Genomic DNA, 16,071 nt, shown 5'->3' on the forward strand with positions numbered 1-16,071 from the left:
TTTCACCCATTGAATGTGAATGAGATTTTTAGAGGTGATTGTCTTCGACACATACTCAGCAGATGACCATATAGTTCTGTTGTACATATTGAGGAGATGTTAATACGCATTATAATAGTTTAATATTTATCAAAAGTAGCTTAAAGGTGCAGTAAGTGATTTCTGAGAAATGCTGTTGAAAGTGGATTGGGCTGAGCACCAAAAACACACTTGTAACCAATCAGCTGTAAGGGGCGTATATGCTCATAAGGGGGGAGGTGCATGTGTTGCATGGCATGTTTGTGAATTTTGGGGTGGAGCTATCAAGATAGGCGTGTGATTCTCTTTGGGTGGGGGCATGGTGATTTCCAGCCTGATCTTGTTGTTAATACGTAGGTATTAATACGTAACTTTCAAAGACACAAAATGTATATTTTTGTACATTTAGAAAGGTGTTAAAACGTACAGTATTGATGTAATTATAGCACTAAAACGTAAAAATACTTACGTTTTTACAGCGAAAAAACATTTTTATGAATTTTTCATGTCATAAAGATATATGTATAATTTCTTTTTTATTGTTTTGTATCCCTAAACCCCATCCCGAGCCTAAACATAACCATTTTATACAGAATGTATAATGTCTTTTATACAGACTGTGATGGTCGCTGCTGCTGAGAATGAAGATAAAGACTGATGGATAAAGGGCTGAATTCGGATCTGTTCCTTACAAACATATGGATTCTAAATATATGGAGTACAGCTAACAAATAAAATGGATGTGATTTGTGAATTTATGCTGTGCTTTGGTGTATCTTATGGTTGTATTGTCAGTCACTGCATAGGAGAAAACGCCTTCTGTGTCGCACAGCAAACAAACTAAATATGACAAAATGGTTAAACAATTACAGAAATTTCATTCATATGGTTTCATATTGTAGTCTTGTTTAACATTATGTAATCCTCCTAAACGAGTTTGCAGCACAAGTCACAAAAAGAAATGATATTTCATATTAAGTAGATGAGTAAACTGCTTTCAATAAATTTGACTAAAAACATGTATTGATATGACAATAGAAAACAACAGATTTAAAACATTAATGCCATGATTTTAATATTAATACATGGGAAATCATATACATTCACACTTTACGTCACATGATTTACATTTTATTGCTGTAAATATGTGTGTATTTTTATGTTTTAGTGCTATAAATACGTCAATGTTGTACGTTTTTGTGTGTATGAAAATGTAAGTAAATGTACGTGTGGTAGAACCACACTTTACGTAAAAATGCACACGTATTCTCATGAGATCACATTGTGATTTCAAATGTCAACAATGTTTCTCAGAAATTGCTTACTGCACCTTTAAATTACACTTTGATATTAAACAGTTGTGTACTCAGTTTACTTCTGGTACACTTTAAAGTATACTTTTATAAACTAAAAAGTACTGAAATAGTGCTCATACAAGTATACTAGTACATTGGTATTAACATACTTACTACATAAAGTATACTGGGAAAATATACTTGAACTTTATTCAATAAAATAAACTTGAAGTGCACTTCTTTTTTTGTAAAAGCAGTGCTAATTTTAGATGTCCACAGTTGGATTGAACCCAAATGATTAATCTTCAGAGATGATATATCTGTCTCATTCCTGGCTGTTAACTCTCATTTTCAAAACCTGAAACGTAAAAGCACAATGTATATTGACATTTGCAGGTGTCTGTGTCTCTGTACATCACAGTAGAGGAACCTGTTGCACACATGCATTGTGTAAAGAGACAGTCCGTCCCATCAGAAGATGTCAGAACTTGCTGTCCAACTTGTTCTTCAAAAAACCTGAATCTCTAAGATTGAAGACTGATGTGATATAACATCATGAGGATGAATGATTGTATTGTTAGAATGTCAGCTGCAGCTGAGAGCACAGTGTCTCTTTTGATAACTCTGTCAAATCTAAAGTGCACAGATGGACACATTCGATCACTTCCTTCAATCTACTGCAGATTCACTGCAAAATAATGAGATTCCTGGATGAACTCAGGCTGGTGTTATGAAGACAAGTGTGGCCTGTTTGCAGGAACTGGCTGACTAACAACAGTTTATAAGCTGGAGTTCCCCTTGTGTGAGTGTGTGTTTGTTCAGCACGTTCTCATTATCCGGCTGTTTTACTTATGCTGGGGAAGTGCATGTCAACAGGAGTCTGCCGGAGGGAGACAGGGAGTGTCTGTGTGTGTGTGTGTGTGTGTGTGTGTGTGTGTGTGTGTGTGTGCGCGTGCACGCGCATATATCCAGCAGGCCCCGTCTGTCAGGTCATTAGGTTTCTTAGAGACTCCAGGGGTGTGTGAAGGTCAGCAGGGAAGGAGGAGGTGTGTGTCGGGTGGCTTGCAGGGTGTTGACAGTGTGTGTGTGTGTGTGTGTGTGTGTGTGTGTGCGCGAGCGGTGCCAGGACAGGAAGTGGAACAGCATGGAGATGCTTCTCCTGTACAAAGCCTGTGTAGCATCAGCGACTCTCCTTTATTAACAGATGCGAATGTTTTTCTGTGTCTGTGTGTGTTTGTGTACACAATGAGACACTGTAGCTGATAGAGTGTCATACAGTCTGCACACAATGAGCTGTTGTTTGTTAGGTTTGTAAAAGAGTCATGTGTGTGATTCATTCTTTCTGCATATTAAAGCTAACTGTAATCCGGTTCACAGATAAATTACTGTGCAAAACTCCTTGATAGTTAAAGGATATTCACTGTTGTTCATGGCACACAAATGCTGTTCAGTGTGTCATGAATGGATTGTGTGGCTGTGCGACCTTTGACCTGTTCTAAGCATCAGAATCCTTGCTGGGTTTGCTTCTAGTGGTTGATTTTTGGCATTTTGTAATTACCAGCATTGGCTGTTAAGTTTTTCTTTCCAGTAAGTTTTTCCAGTTTATCTGGCCAATAATAGCAGAACGCACTGAGAACTCAAAAGTTACATGTACTATTTTAGAATTAGTTCAGCCATCAAAACAGATTAGCTGAATCTTAAACACATTTACAATTTGAATGAAATGTTTTCTGTTTTCTTCTCGCATGAGGGGTTCACAGTGTTTTCAGAGATCTGGTCTTGGTTCATATGGCTGATCAAGAGAAATAGAAACACTTCACGGTTGTGTTTGTGATATGGTGTCAGTTAGCTCACAGCCCACGCTCTGTCAAATTTTCCAGCACTGATCCAGGACCAGCCTCTGTAGACCCAACACAGCCATCTGAAAAAGCATGAAGCTGACTTCAGATCAGCAGCTGATGTGATCACAGATGCAGATAACTGAGCCTCTTCCTGAGGAAGAACAAGCACTAACTGGGTGGCACGAAGGTCTCCTCCAACCGGATGTTTGCAGCGCTCAGTCAGACACCTGCAGTGGGACGCAGACGTCACGTTCAGCACATGAAGATGTTTACTTGGCCTGCTGTGGTTGAGATCTGCTGCTCAAGTGAAACCATGTGGGCAGCATGTGGCTCTCTTCCAGAGTTTGCACTTTGAAATATTTTGAGAAAGGAGAGCACTAGTGTCTAAAATACCAAATTAGACCAGAATCTGCATGCTGGTCCAGGTGTTGGTTTGATGGTGGTCTTGTTGGTTTACCCACACAGCCATACTATTCACCAGCAAACGTGACTGATGAAGCAGCTTGACCTGCATATTCGCTGTGTTGAAGATGGTAGATCTTGCAAAGAGCACTGCTGGTCTTTTCATCAGGGCAGTGGGCATGTTTAGTTTTAAGGGTTTTGTTAGAACACATCATGGACAATGGAGGCAGTGCTTCCTTTAAAACAATCGGATGAGAAAATAATCCACTGTTCAAAAACAACACAACACAAATATTATGAAATATGACATTTAAAAGTGTATTGACAAAGTATTGTCCTCCTAACAGGTTTAATAACTTTATTAACACTTTTTTAACACTTTATTTTACAGTGTCCTTATTACATATGTTACATGTATGTAGTAATATAATATACTATAGTAATAAGAGTAAATTATGCATAAATAAATGCAACTAAACCCTAAACCAAACCCTTATCCCAACCATATAATAAGTATATTAATTAATACAACTAAGTACTGTATAATTATACTCCTACAAGGACACCTTAAAATAAAATGTAACTATTTTTTTTTCTTTTAACAAAAAAAAAAACTTCAATTTAAATACAATAAATCAATACACAAAAAATGTATAAAGTAATTATGTTTCAAAATGATTAAAATGCAAAAGAACTATAAAGAACAATAAGTAACAGTTTACAATAAGGTCCCATTAGTTACCATTCGTTAATGCGTTAACATTAACAATGAGCAACTACATTTGTTACAATTATTAGGCCTATTCTTTGTTAACATTAGTTAATAAAAATACAGTTGTTCATTTTATGTTAGCTTAGGTCCATTAAATAATATTAACAGATCAGGGATGTGAATTTTCTGTATTTATATGGATTCCCATATTTTAATCTCTGAAAAGTATGATCCACATGAATTGCATAACCCCCCCCCCCAACCAAAAAAAAAAAAAAAGAAGGGATGGGTGGATACTGTAATATGTTTGAAATCGTGAAATGACCTTAAACAATTACCAAATAAACTGCAAAATGTCACATTTTCTAATACATTTATTTCATGCACGGATTGCTTCTAACATTTTTGCACGAGCTCACGCCACCATCTGCGGGACATTAGCATGTTAGCTAGGGTTCAAAGTGCCAAAAACAAGTAAAAATCTGTGTTGAAAGTGTGTTACTCGGCATTTGCCTGGTACATTTTTAATGAATTTTGACAAGCATGGTGGTGAGAATGTGATATGGCTTAGTGCAATCATCAAATAACAACAGTTGTGATGTAATTATATAAATAAATAGTCTGATGCGCTGCATGTTTTAGAGTATACTGTAACAGCACTGTTTTCAGTTTTAAAGGTCCCGTTCTTCGTGATCCCATGTTTCAAACTTTAGTTAGTGTGTAATGTTGTTGTTAGAGTATAAATAAAATCTGTAAAATTTTAAAGCTCAAAGTTCAATGCCAAGCGAGATATTTTATTTAACAGAAGTCGCCTACATCGAACGGCCAGTTTGGACTACATCCCTCTACTTCCTTCTTTAATGACGTCACTAAAACAGTTTGACTAACCTCCGCCCACAGGAATACACAAGAGTTGCGTTTGTAGAGTGTGTTTGTCGCCATGTCGTCGAAACGCTGTTCATTTTCATCCCGCAGTCCAATCACCGGGTCTGATTCCGGGTAAAATTAAAGACATGTTTACAATAACACTGAGCGTGTGCATCTCCACGTTATGGTAAGAGGCGTGACCTTTCCGGGCACGGTGCGCTCAGAGCTGTCAAATCACAACACAGGAACCGCTGGCACAATCAGAACTCGTTACGTATTTCTGAAGGAGGGACTTCATAGAACAAGGAAGTCATCAGCCCGTTTTTATGACAGTGGAAACAGCGGTATACAGATAAGTAAATTATGTGAAAAATACTGTGTTTTTTTTACACACGAAACATGAACATGTTATATTGCACACTATAAACACAATCAAAGCTTCAAAAAAACCACGAAAAACAGGACCTTTAATTCACAGTTCACGAGTTCACACTTACAAATAATCAGATAGTAAATAGTATGCGTAGTAGTATGCGTATTTGGCGTGCTGTCCGAGGAGAGGGCTCCGAGCTCGGTATTTTGGCCCGAACCCAGAGTACTCCCCCCGTATTCTGTTTAGGAAAGTAACCAGGCAAGTGTGAGGAGACGGGGTGGTGGAGGGATGCTGTAAAACTGTCGAGGAATATGGGTGAGTCGACTGTGTCTATATATATGCTTTCACTCCTGTTGATTGGGTAGATATGTTGATTACTGATTGTTAACAGCTGGCTGCAATGACATGATAATTAGTCAGATTATTTGAACGTTGCTCCTCCTGAATTTTGTTAATAAAACATCATTTCACGAGTTCACACTTACAAATAATCAGATAGTAAATAGTATGCGTAGTAGTATGCGTATTTGGCGTGCTGTCTGAGGAGAGGGCTCCGAGCTCGGTATTTTGGCCCGAACCCAGAGTACTCCCCCCAAAAACTGCAAACCAATGCAGGACAGCAGCCGGAACATTACTGATGACCCCCAAAATTGCCTTGCTTAGGCTGAATGTGCTGCTAGGAGGGTTAGTTTGAGGAGCCGGTAGAGTTCTCATCATATGGATAAAGACATTAGACAGGGCTGAGCTCCTGCAGGAGGAGAGGTGACATTGCAGCGGCAGTGGAGGAATTAGCCAGAACTGAGCTCCTGCGGGAGCCGAGTCGACATCACTGCTGCGGCAGTGGAGAGAACAGCCAGAAGAACTGAGCTCCTGCGGGAGCCGAGGCGACATCACTGCTGCGGCAGTGGAGAGAACAGCCAGAGGCACTGAGCTCCTGCGGGAGCCGAGGCGACATCACTGCTGCGGCAGTGGAGGAATTAGCCAGAACTGAGCTCCTGCGGGAGCCGAGGCGACATCACTGCTGCGGCAGTGGAGGAATTAGCCAGAACTGAGCTCCTGCGGGAGCCGAGGCGACATCACTGCTGCGGCAGTGGAGAGAACAGCCAGAGGCACTGAGCTCCTGCGGGAGCCGAGGCGACATCACTGCTGCGGCAGTGGAGAGAACAGCCAGAGGCACTGAGCTCCTGCGGGAGCCGAAGCGACATCACTGCTGCGGCAGTGGAGAGAACAGCCAGAGGCACTGAGCTCCTGCGGGAGCCGAGGCGACATCACTGCTGCGGCAGTGGAGATATTAGCCAGAATAATGGAGCTCCTGCAGGAGACGAGGCACATGACTGCTGTGGCAATGATAGAAAATTTCCGTTATATTGGAATGATGGTATTAGTTGAGTTGGATATGGTGGCTTGCAGGTATGTGTGAGAGAACGAGCTGGAGCTGAAACTAACCGATAGGTGTTCGTTGGGCTTCTTTAATATGGAAGCGATTAGATCGGATGTAGTTCTTAAGCTTCCAGTGACCAAATGTTTGAATCTGATGTTGGGAGTGGCCTTTTTGGGTGGCTGTAGTTGCTGCTCCTATGCAGAATGGATTGTAGGGTTCTAGGGGAGGCAGCTTGAAGAATGTAGTTGAGAGAAGTGTCAAGGAGAGTTTTTTGCGGGTGGTTTATGGAAATATCAGCTCAGAATAAGGTACCGGGGTTGGGAATGGGTCCACCTCTGGTGACAACAGCTTGAATTTCTAAGAGGATCTGATGTTGTTGGCAACATGGTTTGGTTCCAAGGCTGTAGCATTTGGTGGGATGGGCATCAGTGTAGTAGACAGGGTGAACGGCGTTTGCTTGTGGGACAGAGCAAGGAGGAAGAAAGGCCGGGACCGAGGCCGTTAGCGGAAGCAGCCTCACGCTCGGTCGGCCTCTGGAGCCAGGGGAGGGATGAGGAGGTTAGAAAAGAGGGAAACTGAGAAAGGGAAATTCCGGCATCTGGGCCTGCACCGTTAGCGGAGGCAGCCTCACGCTCGGGTTTGCCCCTGGAGCCTGGGAAGAAACAGGGTGGTTAGAAAAGGAAGGAAGGGAAAGTAGGACGTCTAGGCCTGTGCCGATAGCGGAGGCAGCCTCACGCTAGGGTCCGTAGTTGAACTGTAGACCAAAGACAAAAGAAGAGGTAGGGTGAAAGATGGCGGGATGAAATGGTTGAGACAGCTGAGCTTGCTTCACTAGTAGAGGCATCCTCATGTTTGGAGTGAAGGCGTTCACCAAGAGAGGCAGGCATCGTTGGATGGAGTGCGGTGCCGGGGAAAGCCACAATGTGTGGCTAAGCAGAGGGAGGAAAGTAGGGAATCTGGGGCACGGTCCAGGCTTGCTGCTGCTGCGGCCTGACGCTTGTTTCTAGCGCATGAATTGAAGATACAAGAGTGAGGAGATGTAAGATGAAAGAGTGGCCTTGTGGAATTACTCACATCATGAAGTTTGGACTGTTTAGGAAGGTGGAAGCGAACATAAATATCCTATTGATTCCTTATGCCGTGAGGCCTGGATATTAGCTGTATTCGAGTTAAGGCCCAGAAATTCAATGGACGTAGCTGGACCCATCGTTTTATCTGGGGCGATTGGAAACCTGAGTTCAGCGAAACTGTGCAGGGAAGAGAGAGAAGTTATTGAATTTTGTACATATTCTTATTTTCTCTGAAAAGGCCTGAAATCCTTTAAACCTGCATATATTCACCTCTGACACAATGGTTTGATACTGTAAAAGATAGTACTGTTGAACTGTCATTGTTTGATGTTGAATGATCATCAAACAGCAAAATACAATATGATTTAGATGATCCTTTGTTCTTTAACTGTTGCTGGTCTGTGTCACAAGCACATTTATTTAGTAAAGATCAAAAGAGAATCATTTGTAAAAGACAGCTTTGCATAATAAAAATGTGCACCTTGAATTTATTTTAATTGTGTTCAACAATCACTAAAATTACCATGAACACACTGCTTGTATAATATTATTTATTTATATTTATTTATGTTGGTTTCTTTTCTATCCAGACCTGAAAATTACTCAAATTCCATACTTCCAAACTGCAACGTAATAGTTTATTCATTGGTTATCTGTCTGGTTTAAGTTACTTACAAATTATGCTCGTTATAAAACAGATACAGATGAAAAGGGAACGGTAAGATTTATTTAAATGCATCAAAATAATGATTTGAAAAGAATTGTTCCTACCAGTCTCTGCGTCTCCAATATTGAAGCAGTGGTTATACTTAAAAACAGAAATGCATATTATGACTAAGTTTCTAGCCTAAGCGATTTTGTTGATAAATCGCTGGACAGCGAGGACAATAAGTTCCGAGTTTCAATGATTCTGTATGCGTGCAATATTGACGTCATACATCTATCAGCTGTTTGCGTGTTTAAACCACAATCGTGCCGTAATTTAGAACGGCAAACTTTACAGAAAAGTTTAAAACGTGGATTCCCTCGATCATCATTGATACAGATGGCATAACTGTAGAAATTAATTCAGTGACAGAAAACGAGAAGGATTTTAACTGTGCTTTTGCTGGGTTGAGCCGATGGGGTGGAAAGTGTCAGCTGGCTGGGACTGATTTGCGCTGCGGCGCGGCTTTACTGAAAGGCCTGCTGCGGCGGCCTGATGCTGGAGGAAGGCCCGTTTCTTCACGGGAAGAGGCGGTATTGCCCGAGACTCGAGCTTGGTGCTCGACTGCCTTGTTGTCCATTTCTTTATGGCAGGAAAGATAGACTGGGCAGAACTAGGAAAATACACGGAAGGAGATCACGGATGTTTCGACCGCAGTGACGAAAGTCGGCCTCGGCGTCTTGGCATTCGGGGACCGTTTTGTTTGGGCTGGAGCGCCCCCGAGATGAATCGGCGGCGGTGTAATTGCTCCTAGTAAGGCCAGAGAATTGTGGCAAAGATACCTTGTGGACGAAAGATTCTTCATCGGACACACAGAGATTAAGTTCAGACATGGTGGGAACTTAGGGCGGGTCAGATGCTGTAAAACTGTCGAGGAATATGGGTGAGTCGACTGTGTCTATATATATGCTTTCACTCCTGTTGATTGGGTAGATATGTTGATTACTGATTGTTAACAGCTGGCTGCAATGACGTGATAATTAGTCAGATTATTTGAACGTTGCTCCTCCTGAATTTTGTTAATAAAACATCATTAAATGCTACTTTGCAAGTGCTGTGTGTTTGAGTCGCTTATAATTTGCATTTAGGAACACAACATTCGTCATAAGAATCATTTATAAATCTGTTGTTGTCAACAAAGAGAAGGTCTCTGTGTGGTTTTCCGGCAAAATAAAAGCTCACTGGTTTAACGTTTGAAAATAAAGAAATTAAGACAACCAAATGTTAGTATTGTTAGTAGTGTTACATGGGTAACTGCCGAATTTTTGCTGTTCCATAAGCATATTTTCATTCAGTGCGTCTGCTTCACTCCTTCCACCATGCTGCTTATGTTTGTTGCAGTGCTGCGCATTTTAACCAGTTGATGGAAAAGTATTCTTAAAATGCGTTCTAAAATTTCAAGTTGAATGCGTTCTAAAATTTCATTTTCAAGTGCCAATAATACTGTTTGTTTTCATTAATTTGATATTAAGACAGCTTTGGTCTTTGAATCTGATTGACTGAGAGGCAGTCTCACTCACTTCTGTGGCCGGTTGCATAAACTGCTTAGGAATTCAGTTAAGTTTCATGAATTTGTATATTTTTTTTTTTTAACATTAATGCTGTACTAGAGCACTGCCTTTGTAATTCTGATTGAATTGTTTGCTTGTCTATTTTGTTTGTCTTCCTATAACCTATTGTACAAATGTAGATTATGCTAGTATAATGGTTATTGTTGTTACAAAGAAACGAGGCACCGGGGTAACACTGAATCTGATACATCAGCAAACATGGCAAATTGATTTATTTTCATTAATTTATGACTTGACCTAGAGAATGAAAGCTCTAACAGGCAAAAGTGCTGTTTTAGAATTAGTAATGGAGGCTTGAGCGTATATGTTTAGCTATCAACGGCAACTTTGAATCTGTGTTGGAAGACATGTGGTTGTTTCTTACTTATTTACAAACTTGAGCTGTTGAACTGTTGTAAATAAGCAATATCAAACCTGTAGTCATGTGATATTTTTTTAAATAAATCAACTTTTTGATGATATTCTAATTATATGACCAACACCTGTATGTATGTATGTATATATATATATATATATATATATATATATATATATATATATATATATATATATATATAAGTTTTCTATTAAAATGCAGAATCAAATTTTCTTGGCTGTTTTTTGATAGTGTAAGTAATCTTTATTTAACTTAGAAAATATATCAACATTAGTTGTAACTGGAGCATTGTAAACAATTTACAATTGATTATATATATATATATATATATATATATATATATATATATATATATATAATATATATAAATATATAATAATATATAAAAAAAAAATACTTTGCCTCCTCATTTTAGAACACCACTGCACACCACTGGAACATACATATCAATTGGCTTTCATAGCTTAAAGAAATGAGAAACACTTTCAAAACAAACAGTTTCAAATAGGAAGCAGTAGGTTAAACCACTAAGAATATTTCCAGACTGTTGCTGTATCTATACAAATACGAGACAAGTTATCGTGTCGTCTTTACTGACTGCAGGTGATGAAAGATTTACACTACCTGGAATCACATAAATCCCGACTGATTTATTGCTCACTGATAATTGTTTGCACTGATAAGACAAGACAATGACATGCAGACACACTGTGCATTCTCACCGTCATCTCTGGAGCATCACGATGATGGCATGACGGTTCAGCGGTGCTGCGATCGCGTCTCTCCCTGTGAGGTCCCACTTACGCTTGCCTTTTGAAGTGCTTGCCTTTCTTTAACAGGTGTCAGAAAGGAAAGTAAAACCTGTACATTGCTTCAAAGGCTTGTGCCATTAGGGCCAATAGGACATTAACAGGAGGGATGAAGAGAAACTCAGTCTGAAGGCCACAAGAAGACTCTTGTCTTGTTTAGGTATCACTGATTTTTGTGACCATATCCAAGTTTGGTTTGTGTCCCTTTTTGCGCTTTATCTTTGTTGTCATGTAGTGTAAAAATCCCTTTAATAATTAATTTAGTTGTAATGACTTTGTTATTTCAATGTATGTTAGAATACATTCATTGTTTTGGTCTTGACACCTAGGAACTCCAAAAAACCGAGCATCCGAGGATCAGTATGCCCTCATTTCTCATACACATCTTGCCTAAAAGCTTCCGGCATGTTTAAGAAAAAACACCAGCTTTCAAACAAACAGTAAAAATAGACCACCCTGGCTGATGCAATTCACAGAAAGCTGCAGCACACCCATCCGTGCAGAATGTGTGTGTTCAGGCTCATGACTCCCAGTAGACTCCGCTGACTTTACGAGCCACATGGACGGTCATTATGTAACATACTGGTAGTGGTCAGTAATCACAACCCCAAATGCTGTGACTCATATGCCGCTGTCTCTGTGTGAATTAGAGTATATGTCAGAGTTTGTGAATCAAGTGCTAGTTTTGAACACTTTCAGATAGATGGATGGAGATACAGATGAGCAATCATCTTAATTTTATCACTCCATTATATCTGTACTAGAGAAGCAGTAACAATTACTTGAAATAAATGAAGCCATGACTTTTATTTGCTGAAAACTCTAGCGTATGTTGTGCTTTGGATGCTGGTCCAAGGCAAAGCTTTCAAGGGTTTCCACCAGCAGGACTTTACCAGAAGACCAAATACATAGACAAATAAACTTCTGTTCCACAATTTCACTTCTCTATATGTGTAAATTCATCTGGATTACCACTAAAATGTGCTGCTAATATCGTTGGTTCCTTTATGATAAATTACTGTGTTAGTGTTTTTCCCCTCTTGCAAAAAAAACAAAAAAAAAACAAAAAAAAACAAACAAACTACTAAACATTTGGATAAAAGCATCTGCTAAATAAATAAATATATATAATGTATAAGCTGGTGAACAACTTTGCTTGCACACCAACTCAACCAGGACTAACCGGCATTAAAGGTGCACTATACTCTAAACCTGCATAAGTTGGCAAAACTCAAAAAAATTGAGGTAATCAGTTACATCAAACTTTTTAAGTTAAGAAATTCAAATTTTAAAGGATTAGTTCACTTTAAAATATAAATTACCCCCAAGCTTTACTCATTCTCAAGCCATCCTAGGTGTATATATGAACTTCTTCTTTCAAATGAACACAATCGGAGTTATATTAATAAATTTCCTGACACATCTAAGCTTTATAATGGCAGTGAAAGGGACCAACGAGTATAAAGCTCAAGAAAATGCATCCATCCAAAGCAAAACGTACTCCACACAGCTCCGGGGGGTTAATAAAGGCCTTCTGAAGTGAAGGGATGTGTTTGTGTAAGAAAAATATCCATATTTAACAAGTTATAAAGTAAAATATATAGCTTCCGTCAGACTGGCTGTTAAACATTCAATTTACGAAGAAAGTGTAATGCCTCTTGCAGTTCAAAACACTTATGCTATGTCCTATGCCTTCCGTATTCAACTCACAAAATAGCTTACCTGACGCAACGTCAGGTATCGGGAAAGGTCTGTGAGACGTGACTCAAACTCCGTTCACCCAAAGCCATATGGCACTATATGACTCTTCTAAATATAACACTTAATTTTACCATTTATTCTCCCTCTGTCAACTGTCATGGCAAAGCATGCTGGAAAATAGAAATCCCAGCCCAGTTTCAGGTAAGTTTTAAGTTTGTCTAAATGAAAAGAAACCAGTTTATAAAACTCAAAACAATGAAATAATTCAGATTACTTAAAATGTGTCAGTTGTGAACTCAAAAGAAAAAGAAAGTTCTAAATACTCATAAAAGTTAATTTGATTGAACTACAGAAGTCAACATTTGAAGTGGATCAAAACCTTTTATCAAAGTTGTCCTAAAACCTTCATCTTAGGACAACTTAGTTCTTAGGACAACTTTGTTGAACTTTTTTGATCCACTTCAAATGTTGACTACTTTAGTTTGTTTAATTTGTTTTGTTTAAAATGTTCCTCCAATCTTTATGTTCCTTCTGCAACCAAACAGCAGCCACCTTTTACAGTTCCTACCAAATCAAAACAACGAGCTTATGCTACGTTCACGACATAACTACCGTAATTAAGAGATGGCAACCCATGAAGTTCTAACCGTAGCTGTTCACGTCTTCAGACTCGGAATTATGCATTTCCATAAGTGTTGCACGGTATACTGGGGTTAGAAAAGTATTGTGATACCCTTGTGATGGTACAATGTGACATTTTATTAGTACTTTAAGATTAACAGGTTTCTAATAAGAGCCATATTTCTCAATTTGCGTCAATGTATGACAGCAGGAGTCAGGACATCTGTGTAGAGTTCTGCTTCCACTACCTGCAGGGAGTAAAGTGCATGACAAAGAAAGCAACAAAGAAACATGCATGAATGAGAAAATAATTATACTCGGACCTGAAGCGCATTCAGCCGCACACCGAAAGCTGCATAATCGCAGCTTCAGGTCTCTTTCACGGATTATTGCTCTTGAATGGTCAAAAATATGTCAAAATGCACATCCTGGTGAGTACTCATGTAAACACAGTCAACTTGGTTGGTAATGTCTTTACTAGGGCAGGGTAAAAAATATAGATTTCTCAATTTTAATCGATTCTCATTTTTACGAACTGATATCGATTCTTAAATCCCAAGAATCGATTAGTCTAGTCTGTTTTCAGTTGATGAACGAGCAGAATATGTAGCGCCTCCCATCCAATAAATGACAATAATCTTTATGTTTTTTTTACTTTTGATATGAAGCAAAGTCTCAGATTTCAAATGAAATCTTATTATGAGATTCAAAAATAAATACGTTTTGGCGCTGTTTAATGTGACGACAGATCTCTTTAACTGAGGCGATAAAGCCAGTGGCGCCCCCAGAAAATTTTAATAGGGGTGGCCAGACGAGGCCACAGCATTTCTTGGGGTGGCAAAAAAAACAACAACAACAACAACAAAAAAACAATTATATATATATATATATATATATATATATATATATATATATATATATATATATATATATATATTTAGATTTCTCTGGTGTACATATGTGCATTTTTAAGACGTTTTAAGGCCAACAAATTGGATAACAATAGCTTTAAAACCATGTTAACAAATACATGCATGCACAGTTTTGAGGCAGCTTTAATCGCATGTGTGGTAATTTCATGACTTAACTTACAACAGAACAACGACGGTCATTGCTCGTATTCTTTTGGGCTTTATTTAAGCTATAATAAAGTAATTATGCAGCGTTTTCTGTATGCTTTCAATAATTATAGTGTAACTATACAGTAAGTAGGCCTATGTGTAAGTATAGGGGAACAATATGTGAAGTATTGGGAATAAAGGGGTAACAAATAACAAATTATTTTATACTGTAAATATTTTATAACTAAGGGGTACTTATGACATATAACTAAGGGATAAATATGACATTACAGGCCGTAAATTAAAGTGGAGCTTTTTACCCTCTTATTTCATGTAGTTACAGGGTAAGTATGACATTACGGGCCGTAAATTAAAGTGGAGCTTGTTACCCTCTTATTTCATGTAGTTGCAGGGTAAGTATGACATTACGGGCCGTAAATTAAAGTGGAGCTTGTTAACCTCTTATTTCATGTAGTTACAGGGTAAGTAATTAATAAAAGATAAATAAATAAATAAAAACGCAAACAGTCATATCACTTGGAAAACTTTATTTGAAAAACAACTTATTTCAAAACAGATTTAAAGTTACAACACTTCTTATTCGTTTCTCTTGCTTGGCTTCCTCCTCCTCTTGTTCCTCTTTTTCTTTCTTTCCACTGATGAATCTTAAGAGGGAATCCCATTTGCTATTCTGTATTTAAAAAAATACAGTCCACCCAGAAATATGTTCATCATTTACCCTCATGCCATCTGAGATGTATACGACTTTCCTTCTTAAGATGAACACAAAAAGGATTTTAGGAAGAAAAAAAAAAATCATCTGGGAACGCTTTATAATGCAAGCTCGCTTCACGTTGCTCATTTCAATGTGCTTCATCGAACGCGAAGTCGACTCTCATGCAGGCGCTGGTGACAGCTGGTCGGAAGCGAAAAGATGAATAGCCTAAACCATGAATTTCTGGGTGTACTGTATTTTCTTATAATACAGAATAGCAACGGGATTCCTTCTTAAGATTCATCAGCTGAGAAACAAGAGCAGGAGGAAGCCAAGCGAGAAACAATAACAACCAAAAAATGGACAAAACTTGTTACTTTCTGTCAGGACTTTAGAGTTTGAAATTAAAAGTTGATTTTAAAAAAATGAATAATAAGTGTTGTAGACCTGTTTTTAATAAAGTTGTTTTTCAAATAAAGGTTTCAGAGTCAGTGATATCAGATTGTTTGCATTTTATTAATTACTTACCCTGTAACTACATGAAATAAGAGG

General features: G+C 38.6%; 1 protein-coding gene across 6 annotated transcripts in view; it reads left to right on the forward strand.

The window, feature by feature from the left end:
* LOC125264325 overlaps positions 1-16,071 on the forward strand; it is a 146,660-nt gene that overhangs the window by 105,436 nt on the left and 25,153 nt on the right. For 2 of the 6 annotated variants that reach the window (XR_007184061.1, XR_007184059.1), the window contains one exon: positions 635-5,053. The exons of the other annotated variants lie outside the window; for them this stretch is intronic. The gene's annotated coding sequence lies outside the window, so the exon portion shown is untranslated. Of the gene's footprint in view, positions 1-634; positions 5,054-16,071 lie in introns of those variants that run through there. 6 annotated transcript variants of the gene reach the window in all.

This window comes from Megalobrama amblycephala, linkage group LG3, assembly GCF_018812025.1.
Source record: "Megalobrama amblycephala isolate DHTTF-2021 linkage group LG3, ASM1881202v1, whole genome shotgun sequence".
In the NCBI taxonomy this organism is placed as follows: domain Eukaryota; kingdom Metazoa; phylum Chordata; class Actinopteri; order Cypriniformes; family Xenocyprididae; genus Megalobrama; species Megalobrama amblycephala.